Source organism: Drosophila kikkawai, chromosome X, assembly GCF_030179895.1.
Source record: "Drosophila kikkawai strain 14028-0561.14 chromosome X, DkikHiC1v2, whole genome shotgun sequence".
Taxonomy (NCBI): Eukaryota; Metazoa; Arthropoda; class Insecta; order Diptera; family Drosophilidae; genus Drosophila; species Drosophila kikkawai.
The window spans coordinates 99,156-115,690 of record NC_091733.1 but is presented as its reverse complement, the minus strand read 5'-3'; the positions used below and the strand labels follow the sequence as shown (position 1 = coordinate 115,690).

Genomic DNA, 16,535 nt, shown 5'->3' with positions numbered 1-16,535 from the left:
TTTCCATATGTATTTTTTCCAGCTATACGTTTTCATAATATAATATTTCCATATGTATTTTTTCCAGCTATACGTTTTCATAATATAATATTTTCATATGTATATTTTTCCAGCTATACGTTTTCATAATATAATATTTCCATATGTATTTTTTCCAGCTATACGTTTTCATAATATAATATTTTCATATGTATTTTTTCCAGCTATACGTTTTCATAATATAATATTTCCATATGTATTTTTTCCAACTTTATTTTCTCATTATATTATATTTCCATATGTATTTTATCCAACTTTATTTTTTATAATATAATATTTCCATATGTATTTTTTCCAGCTATACGTTTTCATAATATAATATTTCCATATGTATTTTTTCCAGCTATACGTTTTCATAATATAATATTTCCATATGTACATTTTTCCAGCTATACGTTTTCATAATATAATATTTCCATATGTATTTTTTCCAGCTATACGTTTTCATAATATAATATTTCCATATGTATTTTTTCCAGCTATACGTTTTCATAATATAATATTTTCATATGTATATTTTTCCAGCTATACGTTTTCATAATATAATATTTTCATATGTATATTTTTCCAGCTATACGTTTTCATAATATAATATTTCCATATGTATTTTTTCCAGCTATACGTTTTCATTATATCATATTTCCATATGTATATTTTTCCAGCTATACGTTTTCATAATATAATATTTCCATATGTATTTTTTCCAGCTATACGTTTTCATAATATAATATTTCCATATGTATTTTTTCCAGCTATACGTTTTCACAATATAATATTTCCATATGTATTTTTTCCAGCTATACGTTTTCATAATATAATATTTTCATATGTATATTTTTCCAGCTATACGTTTTCATAATATAATATTTTCATATGTATATTTTTCCAGCTATACGTTTTCATAATATAATATTTCCATATGTATTTTTTCCAACTTTATTTTCTCATTATATCATATTTCCATATGTATTTTATCCAACTTTATTTTTTATAATATAATATTTCCATATGTATTTTTTCCAGCTATACGTTTTCATAATATAATATTTCCATATGTATTTTTTCCAGCTATACGTTTTCATAATATAATATTTCCATATGTATTTTTTCCAGCTATACGTTTTCATAATATAATATTTCCATATGTATATTTTTCCAGCTATACGTTTTCATAATATAATATTTCCATATGTATTTTTTCCAACTTTATTTTCTCATTATATCATATTTCCATATGTATTTTTTCCAACTTTACTTTCTCATTATATCATATTTACATTTAATATATATCAATATATTCACATTTGCCAATTTATTATTATGCCTTTTCAATGTTTTCTATATAAGCAAAATATACTTTAAAAGTATATTTGTTATATATGAATCATGTGTTTTTATACATTTGTTCCTTTTTACCAACAGTTTGGAACATATACATTGGTGAGTGTATATAGAGCACAATATATACATCACACAAGTATATTATTTTTCAATATATCTTTTTATTTGCCAATTTATTATTATGCCTTTTCATCAATGTTTTCTATATAAGCAAAATATACTTTAAAAGTATATTTGTTATATATCAAACATATCGGTGGTGAGTGTATATATAGCAAAATATATACATCACACAAAACAAATACAAAAAAAATAAATCGAATCATCAAGCAAAGGATAAGCTTCAGTGGATCGCAGTATGGCAGCTGGTCAACCACTTACAACACCTTGCCTGTTACAAAAGTCGTTTACAATTGATTCTAGGCTTTGTCATTGTATTAAATAATGCTTTTATATGTAACTAGTAACTGGTTTAGAAGCCATACAATGCAAATTGCCCCTTATTTATCATTGCAGTCCAGCACGGATACGACCTTAGAGGCGTTCAGGCATAATCCAACGGACGTAGCGTCATACCACTGTTCGCTCGAACAAGTATTGTGCCATTGGTCCGTACCTGCGGTTCCTCTCGTACTACGCAGGAATGCTGTCGCAACAACGTTTTGTCATTAGTAGGGTAAAACTAACCTGTCTCACGACGGTCTAAACCCAGCTCACGTTCCCTTGCATGGGTGAACAATCCAACGCTTGGTGAATTTTGCTTCACAATGATAGGAAGAGCCGACATCGAAGGATCAAAAAGCGACGTCGCTATGAACGCTTGGCCGCCACAAGCCAGTTATCCCTATGGTAACTTTTCTGACACCTCTTGTTAAAAACTCTTTAAACCAAAAGGATCGATAGGCCGAGCTTTTGCTGTCCCTGTGTGTACTGAACACCGAGATCAAGTCAGCATTTGCCCTTTTGCTCTATGTGTGGTTTCTGTCCGCACTGAGCTGGCCTTGGGACACCTCCGTTATTATTTTAGAGATGTACCGCCCCAGTCAAACTCCCTACCTGGCAATGTCCTTGAATTGGATCATACCTGAGTAATTGGAGTTATACCAAATTTTCAAATCAAAAATACATAAATGCATCGTCTCATTAAAGAATTTGTTTGCGATTATATAACAAACTCGTGATACTTTGATCAAGAAGCTTGCATCAAAACCCAAAACCATAAGATATAATAAACATATCCGTATAATGGCTAGGAAATGATACACGTTCCATTTAATCAAGTAAGTAAGGAAACAATAAGAGTAGTGGTATTTCATTGTCGATACCAAACCGAAGTCTAATATCTCCCACTTATTCTACACCTCTTATGTCTCCTTACACTGCCAGATTAGAGTCAAGCTCAAAAGGGTCTTCTTTCCCCGCTAATTATTCCAAGCCCGTTCCCTTGGCTGTGGTTTCGCTAGATAGTAGATAGGGACAGGTGTGAATCGGATCCCTCCGTACTTGTTTTATGTGGCGTGTTCCGCATTGAAGGGAGTACAACCACAGCATTTCAATGTGGCCAGAACTGGCCACATAATGCAACAGTCTGGATTAAGCGCCAGCCAACCGCCCCGGACTGGAAGCTATAGCTATGTACATAGCAACCACCCCGGTACAAATTCGAGCGCACGTTAGTCGGGCGTGCACTCCCCCTTTGTGAGGGGTCGAGACCTATCTAACGTCTCTGCTGATCTGATGGTCACAGTGCCAGGTTGAGAACGCAACTCCACGTCGATCCCGAGGGATCTCCCGCGATTTTGGGATAACCACAGCCACCACGATACTCCCACAAGGGGGCCTACCTCAATGAGCAGCCTTGGAGAACTGCTCAACCCGTGGTACCGAAATTAGAGGCTCGGTGCGCCTCACTCCTTTGGCTCCGACAAGCCCGGATAGAGCACCCTTTGCCCTTTTAGTCGCCTCCTACGACAAGCAATGGCAGGCTGTGGCAGTATTCTTCGCCGCTAACCACACGGCAGGGATGTTGGGCTAAAAGCCCCTCCTCCTGCGGAACGCCTCCTCTGCAAACGCCATCAGTCGTTCGGTCCTCTCGCGATCAACCAAGATTCCTTCAAACGTCCAAGCTTCGCCAACGCGCTGCACACCAAGTCCATCAAGGTCTCGCAGATCTGCATATAGGGGGCAAGCACATAACACGTGCATCCAGTCCTCGTGTGGATCACCACATGCGCAAGCAGTGGTATCGCTGAGGCCTCTCCCATGCAGAAATGCATTGAGCGACCCGTGCCCTGTAAGCAGGAAAGACGCCATCATCGAGAACCCAAAATTTGGGTCTTGATAGATAAGAGTAACATCTGGTACGAACCGGTGCGTCACCCGTCCTGGTTCGCTGTGGTCATCCCATCTGTTCTGCCAACTCAGCAGCATAGACTCCTCTATACGCATCTCTCTCTGCTCCCAGCTTAGACCATCCAGGTCCTCGCCGTAGAGCCAGTCGCTCTCCTCCAACGGGTATCCACGCTTAAGCTTGTATTTGACTGCTAATTGCTTAGCAGCCAAGTCAAGCGGGGGAGCTCCAGCAAGAACCTGCAGTGCCGCAGTGGACACTGTTCGGCATACCGAGAGGCATCCAAGTAGGATCAGCCTATGGCAGGACGCAAGTCGCCTCTTGGCAGCTACTTGTTCGGCGGTGTCATACCATACCGAAGCACCAAACAGCACACAAGGTGCCATGAGTCCGGCATATATGGTCCGCCTGGCTCGAGGACTGAAACCCCAGTCGACTCGAAGCACACGCGCCAATGCTCCAACGACTCCGGTCATTCGCTGACGAAGCGAAGCTATGTGCGCGAGGAATTTCATTCCTTCGCTGACCGTGATGCCAAGGTACCGACAGCTGCGCACATACGGCAGGTTTGCTCCAGCAAACTTTACCGTCGGCGCTCGTCTCAAGGTACCTTTAAGCAGCATTATTACCGTCTTGCTGGTGGAAACGGCAACGCCGATTTCCGCTCCCCACGTTTCAACGATGGACATTAGTTGCGCTCCTTTTCCTTCTAGCACGGCTCGGGAATTTCCCTCGACGAGAAGAAGCAGATCATCCGCGTATGCACTCAAAGGGCAATACGGCTCGAGGCGCTGAAGCAGTACATCCATCAGCAGGTCCCAAATAAATGGTCCGCTGATTGATCCCTGCGGACAACCTCTAGTCACCGGCACATTTACAGTACCGGAACTGCTTCGGATCACTGCTCTTCGGCCGGAGAAAAAGCTCTGCCACAAGCTCATCTCTCGGCATCCCAAGTCGGCCAGTCGGCGCAGTGCAGCACTCCATTCGACGTTGTCGAATGCTCCTTTGAAGTCCACGAAAATGCCGAGCACGTATTGCGCCGGGCTGGCCGCAACACTGCTCTTCACGTGTCTCCAGGCATCCTCCACACATCGTCCTTGGCGAAATCCAAACTGCCATCTGCAGCCTTCCGGAAGAACTTCTCTCACCCGATTCACCATGATTGCCTCGAGCACCTTACCAAAAACTGGCAGCAAGCATATTCCCCTGTACGAGGAGGGCTCGCACTTGTCCTTCTCGGGTCCCTTGAGTAGTGCCACTACTCGTGGACACTTCCACTTGCTGGGAAAGTATCCCGATTGGATGCATCGGGAAAGCAACGATGCTAGGTGCTGAGGTACACAAGCATCAACCTCGAATGTTTCGAGGGCCGGTGGGACTTCCTCCGCGATGGCAATCGGTGCATCTGACTCCGCAACTGGGAAAAAGTTACGGAGGAGCACTCGTGCACAATCACCCCAATCGGTGATCAACTCGCCATTCACGCGGAGGCACCCAATCTCCGTGCACTTTCTGCGTCCTCGGCAAATCTTATAGACACGCCCCCATGGATCATCTGAGTGATCTCCCACGAAGCGTTTCCAATCCTCCATTTTCGCCCTCCAGATCAGCTTTTTGTAGTCGGCCGAGGTACGCCTCAGCTCAACCACTAGCAGCTCCGCAGTGGCATCGTCATCACGACGCCGGGCATCCTGGAGTTGGCGGCGAAGTCTCCGGACTTCGCGCCGTGCAGCGCAGAGGTCGGCAGTCCACCAACGTGCTCTCCTGCTGGGCGATCCTGGCGTCTTTCGCCCCAGCGCAATATCGCACACATTGTGCACAATACTGCGCAGGGTCGAGACTTGCTGGTCCAACGGCGATTCGGAGAAGTCTTCCGGAAGTTCGGCTGCTCTACTCACCATCTCCTCTTCGAACAGTCGCCAACGTGCATTGGAGAAGTTCCAGGATGGCACAGGAGCTATGCTCTCAACTGTGCTCGTGGTAGTTGGTTCGGCCACAACAGTAATAATGTTGTGGTCACTCAACTCCCACTCATCCACTCTCCACTCATATGTGGCCCACATAGATGCTGCCTCGTTGACGATTGTCACGTCGATGTCACTACGAGCTCTGTAGTTATCGAACGTGTACACCTCTGTTGGCTGGTTTAGGGCGGCGGCTCTTGCCTCCAGCATCCACTCAGACAGCAGCTCACCCCGGCCGTAGTTAGCTTGCCCCTCGGCATGCCGAGAGAGTTTGCTAAACCACATGGGAGATACTGCATTCGCGTCGAGGCCCAGGATTGCGGGGGTTCTGCTGGCCTGCAGCAGGACCGCATCCATGTACCGGAGGTACGGTTCCAAAGGCGCATCGAATTGGCAGTATGCCGAGCAAAGGAAGATTGAGCCAAATCTCCCTTTAACGACCAGACATACGCCGTAATCGGTGGTGAGGGTCTCCACTAGCATGCAGATGGCATCCTGGTGGTCCACTAGGATGGCTGCCTTCCCGCGCCGGTCGGTGAACATCCTCATTCCATCAGGCAGCACATCCAATCCATCGCCGCCAAGATACGGCTCCTGCAGCAGTGCGAACATTGCGCCCGATCTCCTGATGCGGACTCCGAGCTCGATGGTCGCCGCTCGGCCTCGACCACAGTTCGCTTGGATGAAGCTAAACATTAATGTCTAGCTTGCACCCTCGCTAGCACCGCGCCGTATATCGGGCACACACTCGAGAGCATGTGATGCCCCGAGGGTTGCCCTCTATGTCGGCAGTTCCGGCAGTCCACCGGGTTCTGGCATTTCGCCGCGGTGTGGCCCTGCTGTCCGCACTGACGGCAGACATTGGCCTTCTGTCTGCATTCACCGACCTTGTGGTCAAAGCCCACGCACCTGTGGCAGGCATAGGTGCGCACCTGCGACCGGCACCTGAATGAGAACCACTTGATGTAGACCCGGCCTACATCGAGCTTCGTCATCGCTCTCTCGTCAACCTCCAGCGTCACATTAACCGTGGCGCTGTCGGTGACGCTCCACGGCTTGGTCACCAGGTGGACGGCCTTCTTAAACTCCGACGCGGTCATCTCGTCGTCAAAGTTGTTGGCGTGGAACTCCTGCATGAACTCCTCAGGGCCGATCGCGGTGTCCACGTCGTAAACGACAACCTTGGGCTTCTCGGCGGCGTTCCGTGCCACATTGAGCCCCACCTCGGCGAACTTCCTTGAGGAAACCACCTTTTGGAGCTCTCCAACCGAGGGTGTGCGGATAAACGCACCACCACCTCGTCGGAGCTCGCGCACTTCGTGCACCCTGACCCCGAGGGAGGGTGCCACCATCTTCCGCACCTTCTCAGCTATCGCCTTTCCCGATAGCTCCGGGTCGTCGCACTTCACCACCGCCGACCACGTCTCACGAACCTTAGTGGTCTGTGGGGCAGCGGTGGGTGCAACCTGCGGCAGCTGCGGGAAGCCAGCGGCAACTGGCAGCGACGGGGGTGGCGGCGGCGGCATGGTCAAGCGAGTCTCCAGCTCTCCGCATCTCAGCATGAGAGCCATCACGAGCTCGTCGTACCGGCTGATCGCCAGTGACAGCTCCTCAGTGTTTCCTCCTAAGCTGCGGAAACTATTCCGCACCATACGCTGCGTGGCCGACAGCTCTGCCAGCATAGCAGCCTGCCCAGCACGGGCGGCAGCAGTGGCAGCAGCAGCGGTGCCTACGATGCAGGCAGCAGCGGGGGCAGCAGCGGGGGCAGCGGCGGGGGCAGCAGCGGGGGCAGCAGCGGGGGCAGCGGCGGGGGCAGCGGCGGGGGCAGCGGCGGGGGCAGCGGCGGGGGCAGCGGCGGGGGCAGCGGCGGGGGCAGCGGCGGGGGCAGCGGCGGGGGCAGCGGCGGGGGCAGCGGCAGCAGCAGCAGCGGCAGCGGCTGCGGCAGCGGATGTCGTCGGCTGGCATTCCAGCGAGGACAACTCCTCCTCCAGAGTCCCGACGGCTGCGGGTGCTCCCATATTCGACAAAGCCATAAGCTTTGCCTGCGTAGGCGCCGAGTTTTTAGAGGCAGGACGGCCTCTACGCCTGCCTCTCGCCGACTTAGCAGATGTGGCGCTCATGGCGCTCATGCTGCTGTCGCTCTCCATCGGTGGGTGAGTGTGACTTACCCCGACGATACTGGCTCCTCCTGTTGTCGACTTGACACAAAGACTAGCTCCACCTATAAATAGAGTGGCGCCACCTATGCCAAGCTCTCCGCAGACACGAGCCCGCACAGCAAGGACCGAAACCGCACAGCGAAGACACCAACCGCACAGTCAGCTGTTCAGCAGCTGATGGAAAATTCCACCAGCAGCACGTGCGCTTTGCTTGCTTAAAATTTGCAATTAAAAATTGCAATTTATAGCTTGCCAATTCCACTTGCACTTGTGAAAACACTGCCAACGTTTTCGCGAAGCACTAAGACACCGATTTGTCCACTTTTTGATTTATATTTCACAACGGAAACCAGTTTTACGACGAAAGAATCACGAGCGTCCCGAAAGCACGTCCGTCGTTAATCCATTCATGCGCGTCACTAATTAGATGACGAGGCATTTGGCTACCTTAAGAGAGTCATAGTTACTCCCGCCGTTGACCCGCGCTTACTTGAATTTCTTCACTTTGACATTCAGAGCACTGGGCAGAAATCACATTGTGTCAACACCCGCTAGAGCCATCACAATGCTTTGTTTTAATTAGACAGTCGGATTCCCCAAGTCCGTGCCAGTTCTGAATTGATTGTTAATTGATAATCGTTATAATTGGTTTGACCCAACTAGTATTCTTAAAAATTTTAGCAAGAAAGTTCCACAATTGGCTACGTAACTAAACTATCCGGGGAACAAGTAACCACCATAAATGATAGAAACTCTATTTACCCAGAACGAGCACATAAACCATGTTATTGTTTCCCAATCAAGCCCGACTATCTCAATCTTCAGAGCCAATCCTTATCCCGAAGTTACGGATCTAATTTGCCGACTTCCCTTACCTACATTATTCTATCGACTAGAGACTCTTCACCTTGGAGACCAGCTGCGGATATTGGTACGGCCTGTTGAGAAGTTTGCGTATCCCCACCATAAATTTTCAAGGTCCGAGGAGAAAATATCGACACAACAGTATATGTCATGCTCTTCTAGCCCATCTACCATATCTCTCTGCGAAAGACTTCCATGGTAGTACGGCTATAAAACAGAAAAGAAAACTCTTCCGATATCTCTCGACGGCTTCTTTATGGTCGTTCCTGTTGCCAGGATGAGCACGAGGCCCATATTTAATAACAAACGGATACTCAACAGGTTACGGAATTGGAACCGTATTCCCTTTCGATCAAAATTATTCAAGTATATTATTTGCCAACGTTTTTATATAGTCATTTATTACTTGAAAATTTTCGGCTTTCGCCTTGAACTTAGGACCGACTAACTCGTGATCAACCACTGTTCACACGAAACCCTTCTCCACTTCAGTCCTCCAAGGTCTCATTCGATTATTTGCTACTACCACCAAGATCTGTACCAATGGCAGCTCCATGCAGGCTTACGCCAAACACTTCTACGCATACCATTGTACCTTCCTACTCACTAAAGTTTCAAAATTTATATTACAAGTAATATAAATCATCTACTTTAGCGGTAATGTATAGGTATACAACTTAAGCGCCATCCATTTTAAGGGCTAGTTGCTTCGGCAGGTGAGTTGTTACACACTCCTTAGCAGATTTCGACTTCCATGATCACCGTCCTGCTGTTTTAAGCAACCAACGCCTTTCATGGTATCTGCATGAGTTGTTAATTTGGGCACCGTAACATTACGTTTGGTTCATCCCACAGCGCCAGTTCTGCTTACCAAAAGTGGCCCACTGGGCACATTATATCATAACCTTAAACTTCATATCAAGAAAGTTAAGGTTCTTACCCATTTAAAGTTTGAGAATAGGTTAAGATCGTTTCGACCCTAAGGCCTCTAATCATTCGCTTTACCAGATAAGATTATTTTATATAACATTAAAATGCACCAGCTATCCTGAGGGAAACTTCGGAAGGAACCAGCTACTAGATGGTTCGATTGGTCTTTCGCCCCTATACTCAATTCTGACAATCGATTTGCACGTCAGAACTGTTTCGGTCTTCCATCAGGGTTTCCCCTGACTTCAACCTGATCAAGTATAGTTCACCATCTTTCGGGTCACAGCATATCTGCTCAAGGTACGTTCCAGTTAGAGGCATAAATAATATAAATATTATTATACATAACTATATAGAACGCCCCGGGATTGTGTTAATTAACTATAAATAGTTAAAAAACTAATCCCATTATTAGTCAAGTTAATTACGCTATTAGGTTTATATCCCAATAACTTGCACAGATGTTAGACTCCTTGGTCCGTGTTTCAAGACGGGTCCCGAAGGTATCCTGAATCTTTCGCATTGTTAATCGTACAAGTGCATATAATAAACACAAAAATCAATGATAATCATGCCATTATATAATTCCGAAAAATTAACGCACTGTAGTCATATAAATCTATCAGCACTTTATCAAATTAATGACATTTATTCTATGTTAAAATGCAAGCATAATAATTTGAATAAACTATAAGCCATATTTTATGATAAATAATGGTATGCTAATAGATTACAATGTCCTTATATGGAAAAAATGCACACTATTATCATAATATTTATTAAATATTACAATTCTAATGATGAATTTTCCATAACGGATATTCAGGTTCATCGGGCTTAACCTCTAAGCAGTTTCACGTACTGTTTAACTCTCTATTCAGAATTCTTTTCAACTTTCCCTCACGGTACTTGTTTACTATCGGTCTCATGGTTATATTTAGTTTTAGATGGAGTTTACCACCCACTTAGTGCTGCACTATCAAGCAACACGACTCTTTGGAAACATCATCTAGTAATCATTAACGTTATACGGGCCTGGCACCCTCTATGGGTAAATGGCCTCATTTAAGAAGGACTTAAATCGTTAATTTCTCATACTAGAATATTGACGCTCCATACACTGCATCTCACATTTGCCATATAGACAAAGTGACTTAGTGCTGAACTGATTTCTTTTCGCTCGCCGCTACTAAGAAAATCCTTGTTAGTTTCTTTTCCTCCCCTAATTAATATGCTTAAATTCAGGGGGTAGTCCCATATGAGTTGAGGTTGTATAAAACATTTGTTTGCATTAATTCTTTTTATATAGAAATAACATTACATTTTAAATTTGCCATTTTTTGACAAACCCAACGAAGAATAATAACATTTACAACGGTTTTTCAATTTTTTCATCATTAATAAGAGACAATCCTAGATGAAAAATATTTTCATATTTTTTATGCTAGACATTTCTCAGTATTATTTGATTTAAAAAAGAAAATATTTCTCTTCGTTTTCACATTCAAATATTTACAACAATGTGAGAATAATGTTTTTCATATAATTTTTAATATTATGAATATAAAAATTTAAAAATTATTATATCCAATAATATACCATGTGCTTATAAAATTCATACAATGAAATTTATGAACAACTTATTTTGCATAGTCTTACAACCCTCAACCATATGTAGTCCAAGCAGCACTTTAAAATTAATTAAAGTACATAACAGCATGGACTGCGATATGCGTTCAAAATGTCGATGTTCATGTGTCCTGCAGTTCACACGATGACGCATAGTTTGCTGCGTTCTTCATCGACCCATGAGCCGAGTGACCCACCGCTTAGAGTTTTAATAATTTGGTTTATATATATCATCAGAAATGTTTTTATTGAAAGAAATTAAAAATACACCATTTTACTGGCATATATCAATTCCTTCAATAAATTTAACATTGTTATTTTTTTTTTTTTTTAAATCCAAAATAAATGTTGCGAAAAGTCTTAGTTTCATATAAACAATATACATATCTGTAGTTTTAATCATTTTTATAATATAAGCCTTTTTGGTTTCGATATAATATATTGGTGTAATTTTATATAAAACATTAACCTGAATAACCAGGTACAGCATTATGCATTTCAGATTGTTGCATTAACCAATGTATGCGCATAATAATAATGAACAATACATTACGCAACGCCTGTATATTATGGTCCATATACACGCAAATTTTTTATTTTCCATTAATTGATTTTTATTATTCATTTAACATTCAGCTTTGCTTGGTTGCTGTTTACAATGTTAATTTTTTTTCTTTGGCAATTTCATTAATATTATTAATAATATTATATATTAACGGTAAGGAAAATTATATACTATAATGATCCTTCCGCAGGTTCACCTACGGAAACCTTGTTACGACTTTTACTTCCTCTAAATAATCAAGTTCGGTCAACTTTTGCGAAACAACCGTAACACACAAGGCGTCACAGTGATCACGTCCGGAGACCTCACTAAATAATTCAATCGGTAGTAGCGACGGGCGGTGTGTACAAAGGGCAGGGACGTAATCAATGCGAGTTAATGACTCACACTTACTGGGAATTCCAAGTTCATGTGAACAGTTTCAGTTCACAATCCCAAGCATGAAAGTGGTTCAGCGGTTTACCCGGACCTCTCGGTCTAGGAAATACACGTTGATACTTTCATTGTAGCGCGCGTGCAGCCCAGGACATCTAAGGGCATCACAGACCTGTTATTGCTCAATCTCATTATTGCTAGACGCAATTTGTCCATTTAAGAAGCTAGTGTCCTTATAATGGGACAAACCAACAGGTACGGCTCCACTTATATAAACACATTCAAACACAATATACATTTTACTGCAACCATGAATGAAGGCTATATAAGCTTCAACACCATAATCCTGAAGATATCTATTTAATATATTTGAGTCTCGTTCGTTATCGGAATTAACCAGACAAATCACTCCACGAACTAAGAACGGCCATGCACCACCACCCATAGATTCGAGAAGAGCTATCAATCTGTCTTACACACTTATGTTCGGACCTGGTAAGTTTTCCCGTGTTGAGTCAAATTAAGCCGCAGGCTCCACTCCTGGTGGTGCCCTTCCGTCAATTCCTTTAAGTTTCAGCTTTGCAACCATACTTCCCCCGGAGCCCAAAAGCTTTGGTTTCCCGGGAAGCGACTGAGAGAGCCATAAAAGTAGCTACACCCAATTGCTAGCTGGCATCGTTTATGGTTAGAACTAGGGCGGTATCTGATCGCCTTCGAACCTCTAACTTTCGTTCTTGATTAATGAAAACATCTTTGGCAAATGCTTTCGCTTAAGTTCGTCTTACGACGGTCCAAGAATTTCACCTCTCGCGTCGTAATACTAATGCCCCCAAACTGCTTCTATTAATCATTACCTCTTGATCTGAAAACCAATGAAAGCAGAACAGAGGTCTTATTTCATTATCCCATGCACAGAATATTCAGGCATTTGAAGCCTGCTTTAAGCACTCTTATTTGTTCAAAGTAATTGTACCGGCCCACAATAACACTCATTTAAGAGCACTAATGCAGGTTTTTAAATAGGAGGAACATATGAAAAAATACAAGTATTTTAACATACATAAGAACTCCACCGGTAATACGCTTACATACATAAAGGTATAGTACTAACCACAATTGTAAGTTGTACTACCCGTATGAAGCACAAGTTCAACTACGAACGTTTTAACCGCAACAACTTTAATATACGCTATTGGAGCTGGAATTACCGCGGCTGCTGGCACCAGACTTGCCCTCCAATTGGTCCTTGTTAAAGGATTTAAAGTGTACTCATTCCAATTACAGGGCCTCGGATATGAGTCCTGTATTGTTATTTTTCGTCACTACCTCCCCGAGCTGGGAGTGGGTAATTTACGCGCCTGCTGCCTTCCTTAGATGTGGTAGCCGTTTCTCAGGCTCCCTCTCCGGAATCGAACCCTGATTCCCCGTTACCCGTTGCAACCATGGTAGTCCTAGATACTACCATCAAAAGTTGATAGGGCAGACATTTGAAAGATCTGTCGTCGGTACAAGACCATACGATCTGCATGTTATCTAGAGTTCAACCAAAGTAACGATCTTGCGATCGCTTGGTTTTAGCCTAATAAAAGCACATGTCCCATAAGGTTCATGTTTTAATTGCATGTATTAGCTCTAGAATTACCACAGTTATCCAAGTAACTGTTAACGATCTAAGGAACCATAACTGATATAATGAGCCTTTTGCGGTTTCACTTTTAATTCGTGTGTACTTAGACATGCATGGCTTAATCTTTGAGACAAGCATATAACTACTGGCAGGATCAACCAGAATAATGTTTTTTTTATTTCATATTTCTTTCATATTAGTGAATAGAAATTAGCAATATAAATATTTGTATACAGATTTTATCAATATATATTTTTCTTTTTCTCATCGAATACGGCCATAATTATATAGCAATCGTATTCGCAGCATTTGTATTCATATAAATTTATGTTTTTAATTTTAATACATTTTTTATATATGCATATATTTCATTCAAAAATATCATTTTATTTCCAACATACATAATTGTATCACCCATACAATTTTGTTTAATCAATATTAATATTGAATTAAATCATTTGCAATTTGATAATAAATTTAAAATTTATTATTTTCGTAAAAGCATTTCTCATGGTAATATATTAATATAAAACCAAGAACATATGAAAAAGTTACATATAAAAATGAAACTTAAATCATATTGTGATATGTGAATACAATAATACTAAAAATTAATATTAATGCAACACATTTTTTGTGGTAGGATCAAATATAATATAAATTATATCTGCCTACCGCCATAATTTAACGATAATAATTGGAAACTAGAATTGTTATTCAATTTTGGCCATTGTTTCAACTCTATTATCTTTTTATAATAAATATATATCGCACTAAGCCAAAAATCTAAGAAACTTAGATAACAAATTTTATAACGATATTATTTATGATTTAAACCATTTAATATTAGTATAATCAAAAATATATGAAATCACATAACATTTTGTATTATACTTGATGGACAACCACTGCCCATCTTATATAGGTTTTTTGCACCGATGTCTTGAAAACGGGTATTTATAACTGCATTTTCCACCCACCGTATAGTTTCCCTATATAAATAGAGAAAATTATTTAATATGGTACTGAAATGCACAAACATATAAAATGTTTGCATATTTCATATAATACCATCAATATTTCATATTATTGAACAAAATATATATATTTTTTTTTTTTTCGAGCTGGGTGTTTTTATTTAAAACTGTCCTTCCCGGACAATCATTAAATTTTGTAATTTTACTTAACAATAATTTTTTTTTCAGTTTCAGGGTGGTTTCTGTGCGGCTAGTCCCAGGGGAGGTCCAGAGGATGGGTCCTCATCAGCCTCCTAGTCCGTTCGCTGTTGTCCAGTAAGTTGATTGCCAAATTGTTGGGGTGATCGTGAAGCCTCTGCATGTACCGTCTGCTGCTCTGCTTGATCTCGTCTTCTACCCAGGGGAAGTTGAGAACTTCATGGATTGTGGCGTTGTCGTGTAGGGGGTGCGCACTGGTAGCGGTGCGAAGTGCTTTGTTCTCGAAGGTCTGGATAATTTGCAGATTGTAATGTGACGCGGTGCCCCACAATTGGATGCCATAAGTCCAAATTGGTCTGATGATTGCCTTGTATATCAGGATCTTTGACGACGTCGGAAGCTTCGATCTTCTGCCCATTAGCCAGTAGAGTTCCCTGACGCGGTCCTCAGCCTGGCGACGCTTTTTCAACAGGTGCGGTCTCCAGGTTAATCTTCTGTCCAGCGTGAAACCGAGATATTTCGGAGTGGCTACCTCTGGTATCGGATCGTCGTTGAGACTAACTGAAGGGCAGTTGCCGCGGCGGGTGGAAAAGGTAGTGGCGGAGGACTTATCGCTATTGACAGCAATATTCCACTTTTTGTGCCATGTGTTGAGAAGATCGAGTTGCTCTTGCATTATCTGGGAGGCCTCTGCTGGGGTGTCTCCTACCGTGAGAAAAGCGGTATCATCGGCATATGTGGCTGCCATTAAGTTGGGGCTAAGTAGAACCGGGAGGTCAGCCGTGTATGCGTTATATAGTAGCGGCCCGAGAACGCTTCCTTGGGGGACCCCAGCACGTATATATTTAACGCTTGAGCGTGCTTCTCCACATTTGACGACAAACCTTCGGCCCTCCAGGAATGACTTGAGGAACTTGAAATATGGCTGAGGCAGTCCGTTTCTGAGCTTTAGAAGGAGTCCAGGGTGCCAGACCCGATCAAAAGCTTGCTTTACATCCAACATAACCGCAAGGCAATATTTTTTGTTTTCGAAGGCGTCTAATATATATTGCACTACTCTATGCCCTTGTTCTGGTGTCCCGTGGCAGCGCCTGAAGCCAAACTGGTGATCGGGGATCAGACCAGCCTCGTCCATCACCGGCAATACTCTGTTCAGAAATACTCTTTCGAGGATTTTGGAGAGTACTGGCAGTAAGCTAATCGGTCGATAGGAGGCAAGATAAGCTTCCGGTTTGCCCGGCTTGGGGATCATAACTACTTCGGCACGTTTCCATGATGATGGAAAGTGCCCCATTTGCAAGCATTTATTTATTATCGACGTGATTAGTGTCTTGCTTACGGGTGGAAGAAGTTTTAATGCAATTGCATTGATGCCATCATGACCTGGTGCCTTGTAGTTACCCAATGCAGCTAATAGCTCGGAGATCTCCCCTTGCGTGACTTGGGGAATCGGCTCGGAGTCATCGAGCGGTTCTGCCAGGAGCCGGTCCGTTTCCATTGCGTCATCGAGAGTA

General features: G+C 42.9%; 1 non-coding gene and 2 pseudogenes across 1 annotated transcript; all 3 read right to left on the bottom strand.

The window, feature by feature from the left end:
* Positions 1-1,697: 1,697 nt before the first annotated feature.
* LOC138929287 (large subunit ribosomal RNA) lies at positions 1,698-10,922 on the bottom strand (annotated as a pseudogene).
* A 386-nt stretch (positions 10,923-11,308) lies between these two features.
* Positions 11,309-11,487, bottom strand: LOC121502255 (5.8S ribosomal RNA; annotated as a pseudogene).
* Positions 11,488-12,017: 530 nt separating this feature from the next.
* Positions 12,018-14,011, bottom strand: LOC121502260 (small subunit ribosomal RNA). The gene has a single exon (XR_005990903.2). It is a non-coding gene; the product is annotated as a small subunit ribosomal RNA (ribosomal RNA).
* Positions 14,012-16,535: the final 2,524 nt, after the last annotated feature.